Below are 10670 nucleotides of genomic sequence, written 5' to 3'. Positions count from 1 at the left end.
GGTGGCATGGAAAAATGTTGGGTACATACGGCTGGTAAGTTTTGGAATACTATTCGTGCGAAAGTGTGTTTTTTGGAGAAACACCATGTCTGCCTTTAACTTGTGCATCATATTAAAATTTGACTGTGCTTTTCAGGGACATTTAGTCCTTTTACATTTTGTGAAACCACTTTAAGTGTGGCGCGTTAGATGTTAGTGTTTGAGGTGGACATTGTGTCCAGGCGTTGTGGGGTTGTTGAGGAAAGTAAGTGGTGGGTAAGCCTTATAGGTATTTTACTGATGTACACGGGTGTAGCCTGGGAGGGATTGGGTGCCCCTGAGGAATTCTCAGGTATTAGGATGTAAATTGCTGTGATGGAGATCGGAGGAGGTGAGCAGTAGAGTTTGGGCTTTTAATGCAGCCAATATTCCTCTGTTGAACTGTGTGATGCACACCCTAGAGAGTCATCAACAAGGAGAACAGACATAAAGTAAGTAAGATAAACTACTCTAACATGCAACAGATAAACATCAGCTCGTCATGTTCTCAATGGGCGAGACTGATTTTCCATCTTGTAGTGTTATTTAGTCACTGAGGCGGGAAGTGTGGGTGGGAGAGATACACCTTGAAGGCAAGCTCGAAGTGCCCTTAAGAAGGGAGTTGGCCTCGAGGCGGGGGAGTGAAACTTCAGCGAGAATTAGGCCCATGTTCTGTCTTAGGATTGGGCAGTATGGGACTTTGGGCAGTACCCCAATCATATGTTCAAGCTTGCTTACAAAGTGTATGTTTCTACTAGACCACTATTCAGTGGCCCTTGGCTGAATGGAACAACAGTTTTCAGTAGCTTATTAGGAGCCTGTATGTATATAATGATTAGATTAAGTACTGGTGAGATTAGCCCTAGGTTTGTCAAGTTATTTGCATTTATCTATGGTTTAGAGGGCTGTTTCACATGGAGGTCTCCTGCATGGGCACATTGTGATCCTGGGTGGCACCCAGAGAGTTGGTTAGGCGATGCCTCCTCCTCGACAGAAATATATATATATATTATATATATATATATATATATATATATATATATATATATATATACTGTATATGTGGAGGAGTGGAGAGGTCTGGGTTATAGACCTGTAATGGGATAGGTCTGTTTGTCAGTGTGAATTTGGAGTAATCTTGGGCTATATCTTAATTGACACTCATATATAATGCATAAGCTCCATGTGGGGCAAACCCTAAAAATCAAATAAAAATTGAATGGTAGACAAGAAAAAAGAACCAACAGAAAATGAACTTTACATATACCAGTAGATGAGTTCTGTAATGATGGCACTTCTCATTTGCCCCTGAGTAGAAAACCTGGGTATGGGGAGACGGAGAGGGGGAAGGGGGGTGGGGTTGGGGATTGGGGGGGAGGGGAAGGACAGGGGGGGGGGATAGGGTATGGAGGATCCCAGGAGGTATTGATATAAACAGAGGAGGACCAGAATTGGACTGGGGCAGATCTGTCCAGTATTACCATCTTCGGGCTGGTTGGGGGCAAGTTTGAGTCTCGAAGTGTTCATCTGTTCGGTCAGCCTCTGTCCCATTCATGCTGGATACGGCTTGCTGGCATGTGGAGGGGTTAGAATGCTTTGGTATCTGTAAAATTCTGTAGAGCAGGATCATCTCTTCAGATTGAGTGTTTTGCTGGTGGGCCTGGTTGTTAGGAGAATATGATTGGTCCTCTGATAACGCCTTGGAGATGGATAAACAGAAATGGCTGTCCATGAGTGGGTGAGTGGTTCCATAAAGCAAGCTGGATCATGCTGGTCGTAAGCTAGGTCAGATTGTATTTGGGATAAGGGTGATCTTACAGCGCTGACCTGGATTGGAGGAAAGAAAGGAGGGGGATATTTGAAGAGGACGACGGTCAGGAAGAGCATCTTTGCCATCGTAGGAGTTACGAAAAGGCGTTATTTAGATCTGTCTTACCTAGCACGCCTATGAGCAGGGGATGCCGTTGGGCTGTGGTATTCCCTACTCCTCTGTTCCCTTTTGAGGGAGTGATCTCGGTGAAGAAGATCTGCGACGTCTGATTTGAAATTCGTCCCGTACTGGTATGGCATCCATGGAGTTGGTTCGCTGGAGATAAGGAGTGCGCAAAGAACTATACCAGTCTGGGAGCTCAATAAGTGGTATTTGTAGTGTGTCGCACAAAGCTCTGAGTTCTTCCAGTATTCGTAGATTGGTAGTGCATCCTGATATTGATGCGAAAAGACAGAAGGGGAATTCCCAACGATACTGGATCCCTTTAGTGCATAGCAGGTCGAGTAGTGGGCTCAAATCTCATCTGTTTCATCAGGAAATGGGATAGAGATCTTGGAATATCTTGATCTCTGTTCTTTGGTATAGCAGGCTGCAATGGTCTCTGGCTTTTCTCAGAATGTCCTCCTTTAACCTGAACTTTACTAAGCAACACACCACATCCCTGGGAGGGTCAGTGCCTTTGCCCCTGGGTTTAAGTGCCCTGTGTGGTCTCTCACATTCAATGGGTGTCTCGGGGGGTCTGCCTAGCAGGTCATTGAAAATATTAACTGCTTGCATAAGGTGGTTTGGTTCCACGGATTCGGGAATGCCTCTTACCCACAATTTATGGCGGCGTCCTCTACTGTCCAAGTCCTCCATGTGTCTGTGCATATCCCTGAGTTGGGTGTTGTAAGCCTGTGAGGAGTCCTGTAGTTGCTGTATGGCAGTCTAATGGTGGGCCGTTGTGTCCTCTAGGTCATCCAACCTCATGGCCATCGACTGTATGTCTCTCCTTAGGTCAGTTATTGCAGCTGCCAGGCTTCCTTTATGTCTGCTGTGCTGAGTTGATGGGCGGCAGGAGAGCCCTCATTGTGCTGAGTAGGGATGAGCTTCGTGTTTGAGTCGAACCCATGTTCGACTTGAACATGGGTGTTCAGTCGTTCTCCGAACTGTACTGTGTACCCTGCACAGTCTCACCTACAGTATAGCAACCTGCAGCTAGGTGCTTGTGTAGGCTCATTGAAGTATTTCCAGCTACTATACTGTGTACCCTGCACAGTCTCACCTACAGTAAAGCTACCTGCAGGCAGGTGCTTGTGTAAGCTCATTGAAGTATTTCCAGTTACTGTACTGTGTACCCCGCACAATCTCACCTACAGTATAGCTACTCGAAGGCAGGTGCTTGTGTAGGCTCATTGAAGTATTTCCAGCTACTGTACTGTGTACCCCGCACAGTCTCACCTACAGTATAACAACCTGCTGCCAGGTGCTTGTGTAGGCTCATTGAAGTATATCCAGCTACTGTACTGTGTACCCTGCACAGTCTCACCTACAGTAAAGCTACCTGCAGGCAGGTGCTTGTGTAAGCTCATTGAAGTATTTCCAGTTACTGTACTGTGTACCCCACACAGTCTCACCTACAGTATAGCTACCTGAAGGCAGGTGCTTGTGTAGGCTCATTGAAGTATTTCCAGCTACTGTACTGTGTACCCTGCACAGTCTCACCTACAGTATAGCAACCTACAGCCAGGTGCTTGTGTAGGCTCATTTAAGTATTTCCAGCTACTGTACTGTGTACCCTGCACAGTCTCACCTACAGTATAGCAACCTGCAGCCAGGTGCTTGTGTAGGCTCATTGAAGTATTTCCAGCTACTGTACTGTGTACCATGCGCAGTCTCACCTACAGTATAGCTACCTGCAGCCAGGTGTTTGTTTAGGCTCATTGAAGTATTTCCAGCTACTGTACTGTGTACCCTGCAAAGTCTCACCTACAATATAACAAACTGCAGCCAGGTGCTTGTGTAGGCTCATTGAAGTATTTCCAGCTACTGTGCTGTGTACCCTGCACAGTCTCACCTACAGTATAGCAAGATGCAGCCAGGTGCTTGTGTAGGCTCATTGAAGTATTTCCAGCTACTGTACTGTGTACCCTGCACAGTCTCACCTACAGTAAAGCTACCTGCAGCCAGGTGCTTGTTTAGGCTCATTGAAGTATTTCCAGATACTGTACTGTGTACCCTGCACAGTCTCACCTACAGTATAGCAACCTACAGCCAGGTGCTTGTGTAGGCTCATTGAAGCATTTCCAGCTATTGTGCTGTGTACCCTGCACAGTCTCACCTACAGTATAGCAAGCTGCAGCCAGGTGCTTGTGTAGGCTCATTGAAGTATTTCCAGCTACTGTACTGTGTACCCTGCACAGTCTCACCTACAGTATAGCTACCTGCAGCCAGGTGCTTGTTTAGGCTCATTGAAGTATTTCCAGCTACTGTACTGTGTACCCTGCACAGTCTCACCTACAGTATAGCAACCTGCAGCCAGGTGCTTGTGTAGGCTCATTGAAGTATTTCCAGCTACAGTACTGTGTACCCTTCACGGTCTCACCTACAGTATAGCAACCTGCAGCCAGGTGCTTGTGTAGGCTCATTGAAGTATTTCCAGCTACTGTACTGTGTACCCTGCACAGTCTCACCTACAGTATAGCTACCTGCAGCCAGGTGCTTGTTTAGGCTCATTGAAGTATTTCCAGCTACTGTACTGTGTACCCTGCACAGTCTCACGTACAGTATAGCAACCTGCAGCCAGGTGCTTGTGTAGGCTCATTGAAGTATTTCCAGCTACTGTACTGTGTACCCTGCACAGTCTCACCTACAGTATAGCTACCTGCAGCCAGGTGCTTGTTTAGGCTCATTGAAGTATTTCCAGCTACTGTACTGTGTACCCTGCACAGTCTCACCTACAGTATAGCAACCTGCAGCCAGGTGCTTGTGTAGGCACATTGAAGTATTTCCAGCTACTGTACTGTGTACCCTGCACAGTCTCACCTACAGTATAGCAACCTGCAGCCAGGTGCTTGTGTAGGCTCATTGAAGTATTTCCAGCTACAGTACTGTGTACCCTGCACAGTCTCACCTACAGTATAGCAACCTGCAGCCAGGTGTTTGTGTAGGCTCATTGAATTATTTCCAGCTACTGTACTGTGTACCCTGCACAGTCTCACCTACAGTATAGCAACCTGCAGCCAGGTGCTTGTGTAGGCTAATTGAAGTATTTTCAGCTACTGTACTGTGTACCCTGCACAGTCTCACCTACAGTATAGCTGCCTGCAGCCAGGTGCTTGTGTAGGCTCTTGATGTATTTCCAGTTACTGTACTGTGTATCCTGCACAGTTGCACCTACAGTATAGCTACCTGAAGACAAGTGCAGGTGTTCTCATACTAATAATACTACAGGCAGGCAGTTGATTCTGCTAGCTGCAGTATAATCGGTATATATATATATCCCAGTTTTGTGCAGCTCACTGCAGGCCAATAGTATGTCTGGAAGGCCAACAAGGAGAGGCAGACAGTCACAAGCCAATAAAAGAGGGCAAGCAGGCTCTGTGTTTAGAGGCAACAGTGCTGGTCGTTTACACGGTGCATCCTCATCAGCACGTGGCCATGGGACACGCTTGGCCTCTTTTTCGGCAGCTGGCCATGTTGAGCCGCAACATGCAGAAGACTTGGTCGAGTGGATGACCAAGCCATCCTCATCCTCCTCACCCTCTCTCACCCAGGCTCAGGGTACTTTGTCTGGCAAAGCAGCTGCCAACGCAGCCTCTTCCCTCGGCTCAATGGCATCAGTGACTCCTTCCCTAGCCCCACCATGTCCTCCTTAGGAGTCCCTCGAACTGTTTGACCACAGTGTTGGGTTCATGCTCCAGGAGGATGCCCATTGTTTTGAAGGCTCTGATGAGGATACTGAGCTAGATGAAAGCAGTAACGTGAGCATGGACAGAGGGGGTGCCCAAGAAGGACAGCAATCTGGCAGTCATGTTCCCCCTGCTGCAGAATACTGCCAGGTTTGCTCCAGTGATGAGGAGGGAGGGGATGATGAGGTCACTGACTCAACGTGGGTGCCTGATAGGAGAGAGGAGGAGGAGGAGGAGGCACATCACCAACGAGGAAAAATTACCCAAAAACACTGCGCTTACTCAGTACGGTAGCAGCTCACACAACAAATAAGGAAATTTGTAAATAGTGCAGGTATATATAGTGTAGCGCTGATTTCAATTACAAAAAATATTGAATTGCAAAAGACACATGTATTAAACAATTGTTCATAACACCATGAGTTCCAAATAATACCAAGAAAGGTTCCAGTAAGTATCTATAGCATAAGGAATCTGCAGACCAATGAAAAAGTCCCAAACAGATGGTAATGTTTATACACCACGTGTGTACACCACCAAGGTGTTGTTTAACCAGTTGCCGACCGCCACACGCTAATATACATCTGCACAATGGCAGCGGTGGGCGAATGGCCGTACCTGTACATCCCCTTTAAGAGCCGGGGGCCGGGGATAGCAGGCGTGTGCCCACCACGTACAGCGTGACCGTGTCCGCGGGAACGGTGGACTCGATATCCGCCGGTCTCCCAGCGATCGTGTCACGGAGTCTCAGAGCGGGGAAGTGCCTATGTAAACAAAGTATTTTCCCGTTGTCATCGAGAGCAGTGATCGCTGTCATGTGACTTGAAGCCCATCTCCCCACAGTTAGAATCACTCCTGAGGACACACTTAATCCCGTCATCGCCCCCTAGTGGTTAACCTCTTCACTGCCAGTGTAATTTACACAGTAATCAATGCATTTTTATAGCACTGATCGCTGTATAAATGACAATGGTACCAAAATAGTGTCAAAAATGTCCGATGTGTCTGCAATAATGTCGCAGTCACGATAAAAATCACTGATCGCCACCATTACTGATAAAAAAAATTAATAATAAAAATGCCATAAAACTATCCCCTATTTTGTAGACGATATAACCTTTGCGCAAACCAATCAATATTCGGTTATTGAAATTTTTTTACCAAAAATATGTAAGAGAATACATATCGACCTAAACTGAGGAAAAAAAATGTTTTTTAATATATTTTTGTGGGATTTTTATTATAGCAAAAAGTAAAAAATAATGCTTTTTTTTCAAAATTGTCGTTATTTTTTGTTTATAGCGCAAAAAATAAAAACCGCAGAGGTGATCAAATACCACCAAAAGAAAGCTCTATTTTTGGGAAAAAAAGGACGTCAATGTTGCTTGGGTGCAACGTCGCACGACTGTGCAAGTGTCAGTTAAAGCGATGCAGTGCCGAATCGCAAAAAGTGCTCTGGTCAGGAAGCGGTTAAATCAGGATCAGATATGTGGAACAGTGAACAGGCTGAGTCTCCCTTACATTCACACATGGAAATGTTAAATATTGACCTACTGCATGTAGAGGGGTTAGTCTGTCTCATTCCCTAAATTAAAACACCAGTCAGGGGAATGACTTCTACCCATTGTTGGAAAAGTAGCAATGTTGCTTACATATAAACTTGATATGTTGGTTAAAACAATGGGAGGAGTTCCATTTAAAAAACAGGTGATATTTAAAGATACAGCCATAAGGGGAATATGGGCTGTACTAGGATGCAGTTTACTACATATCCAACATTTCTCATACCCTGATTTCTGGGCATAATTATATTTGAATTTCAGTAGCAACATTTTGTCTGTAAAACTATCAGTTTTAACTCCATTATCTGATTGTGCATCTCTCTTGTGTCTGGTATGTGTATTATCGATGGTGCTGACCCACATATGCCTTTAAGGGCTCCCAAGTCCTCAGGATTAGGGATGAGCCGAACACCCCCCGGTTTGGTTCACAGCAGAAAATGCGAACAGGCAAAACATTTGTTTGAACACGCGAACACTGTTAAAGTCTATGGGACATGAACATGAATAATCAGAAGTGCTAATTTTAAAGGCTTATATGCATGGTATTGTCATAAAAAGTGTTTGGGGACCTGGGTCCTGCCCCAGGGGACATGTATCAATGCAATGCAGTTTTTTCGGGAGCTGTGATTTTAATAATGCTTAAAGTGAAACAATAAAAGTTAAATATTCCTTTAAATTTCATACCTGGGGGTGTCTATAGTATGCCTGTAAAGTGGAGCATATTTCCCGTGTTTAGAACAGTCCCTGCACAAAATGACATTTCTAAAGGAAAAAAGTAATTTAAAAGTACTTGCGGCTACCATGAATTGTCGGTCCTGGCAATACAGATAAAATAAGTCATTGAAAAAAATGGCATGGGATTTCCCCAGTCCATTACCAGTCCCTTTGGGTCTGGTATGAATATTAAGGGGAACCCCAAACCAAAATTAAAAAAACAAAATTGCGTGGGGGTCCCCCCCAAATTCTATACCAGGCCCTTTAGGGGGAGGAGACACACGGGGGGAAGGTGGGATCTGGGGGCCCCCTTGTTAAAGGGGGCTTCCAGATTCTGATAAGCCCCCTGCCGCAGACTCCCATAACCACCAGGCAAGGGTTGTGGGGATGAGGCCCTTGTCCCCATCAACATAGAGACACCCCAAAGCACCCTCCCCATGTTGAGGGCATGTGGCCTGGTACGGTTCAGGAGGGGGGGCGATGTCTCGTCCCCCCCTATTTTCCTGCAGCCTGCCAGGTTGCGTGCTCAGATAAGGGTCTGGTATGGATTTTTGGGGGGACCCCCACGCCATTTTTTTAAATTTTGGTGCAGGGTTCCCCTTAATATCCATACCAGACCTGAAGGGCCTAGTAATGGACTGGGGGATCCCATGATATTTTTTTCAATGACTTCTTTTATCTCTATTGCCAGCACCGACAATACGTTATAGCCATGAGTACTTTTAAATTACTTTTTTTCCTTTAGAAATGTAATTTCGTGCAGGGACTGTTCCAAACACGGGAAACATGTGCCACTTTACAGGCATACATAGACACCCCCCCAGGTACGAAATATAAAGGAATATTTGACTTTTATTGTTTCACTTTAAGCATTATTAAAATCACTGCTCCTGAAAAAACGGCCGTTTTTAAAAAAATTTTTGCATTGATACATGTCCCCTGGGGCAGGACTCAGGTCCCCAAAAACATTTTATGACAATACCATGCATATAAGCCTTTAACCACTTCAGCCCTGGAAGGATTTACCCCCTTCCTGACCAGAGCACTTTTTGCGATTTGGCACTGCACCGCTTTAACTGACATTTGCTTGGTCATGTGACGTGGCTCCGAAAAAAAAAATTGATGTCCTTTTTTTCCCACAAAAAGCTTCCTTTTGGTGGTATTTGATCATCTCTGCGATTTTTATTTTTTGCGCTATAAACAAAATAAGAGCGGCAATTTTGAAAAAATCACATTATTTTTTACTATTTGCTATAATAAATATCCCCAAAATATATATAAATTTTTTTTTTCCTCAGTTTAGGCCGATACGTATTCTTCTACATATTTTTGTTAAAAAAAATCGCAATAAGTGTTTATTGATTGGTTTGCACAAAAGTTATAGCGTTTACAAAATAGGGGATAGCTTTATGGCATTTTTATTAATATTTTTTTTTTTTACTAGTAATGGCGGCGATCAGCATTTTTTATCGGGACTGCGACATTATGGCGGACACATTGGACATTTTTGACACATTTTTGGGACCATTGTCATTTATACAGCAATCAGTGCTATAAAAATGCACTGATTCCTGTGTAAATGACACTGGCAGTGAAGGGGTTAACCACTAGGGGGCGGGGAGGGGTTAAGGATGTCCTAGGGGAGTGATTCTAACTGTAGGGGGATGGCTGTGTGTGTTACTACACTGATCTCTGCTCCCGATCACAGGGAGCAGAGATCTCTGAACAAGTCATCTTGTTCAGAGACTTTTCACCTGTTTCACTCTCTTTTCAAGGATTTATTTCACCTGTTTCACCTCCTTTATCCTTGGCTTGCTTCTTAGGTATTTGGTTCACCTTCTTCATGCAACTGGCACGAATCCAGGACTGTTGTCCCTCGGTAAGGATTGCAGTGTGCGTGACTGCGATCACAGTGGTCGGGGGTCAGAACGGTACTCTTGTAGGTTCCTGGGAAGATGAAGGAGAGGTGTGAGCAACATTTCTTTCAACTCTGTCAAGAGTTTCCTAATATACTCTCCCTGCATTACTTCTAGGTCCCCTCTTTCTAACATAAGTTGTTGTCTGGCCCACAGGGTGGGAAATGGCCTACCCATAAGGACCTCAAATGGAGAGTATCCTGTTTTCTTAGAGGGGGTCATTCTTATTTCAGTCAAGACTGCTGTTAGGACTTTCTGACACTTATTATATGTGCCTCCTGTTGCTTTTCTTATTTTATCTTTAATGGTTCTGTTCATTCTCTCAACAATACCTGAACTTTGCGGGTGGTAAGGTATATGACATTTCCAATCAATTTTAAGTACTTTCACAAAATCTTGGTACACTTTTGAAATAAAGGCAGGACCATTGTCAGAATTTATTTGGAGCGGGCATCCCCATCTAGGGATAATTTCCTGCATGAGGATTTTTACAACTGTTTGTGCATTTTCTTTTGTGGTTACAAATGCTTCTGTCCATCTTGAGAACATGTCTACTATCACAAGTAAATATTCCTGTCTTTTACCTAACTTAGGCATATGGGTGAAGTCAATCTGTAAATGTGTAAAAGGTGTGGATGGATATGTAAGGTGTTCATGTTTTGCCTTGTGTGAATTTCTTGGGTTGTTTCAGATGCATGTGATGATGATGATGATGATGATGATATGATTTGACCAAAGAGGGAAGACCGGGGATAGAAAGAAATCATTGTCCAATAATTTACATGTGACCTCCCAGCCT

Source organism: Aquarana catesbeiana, linkage group LG02, assembly GCF_042186555.1.
Source record: "Aquarana catesbeiana isolate 2022-GZ linkage group LG02, ASM4218655v1, whole genome shotgun sequence".
In the NCBI taxonomy this organism is placed as follows: Eukaryota; Metazoa; Chordata; class Amphibia; order Anura; family Ranidae; genus Aquarana; species Aquarana catesbeiana.
The sequence above is the reverse complement of the archived record's forward strand: the minus strand, read 5'-3'. Positions refer to the sequence as shown.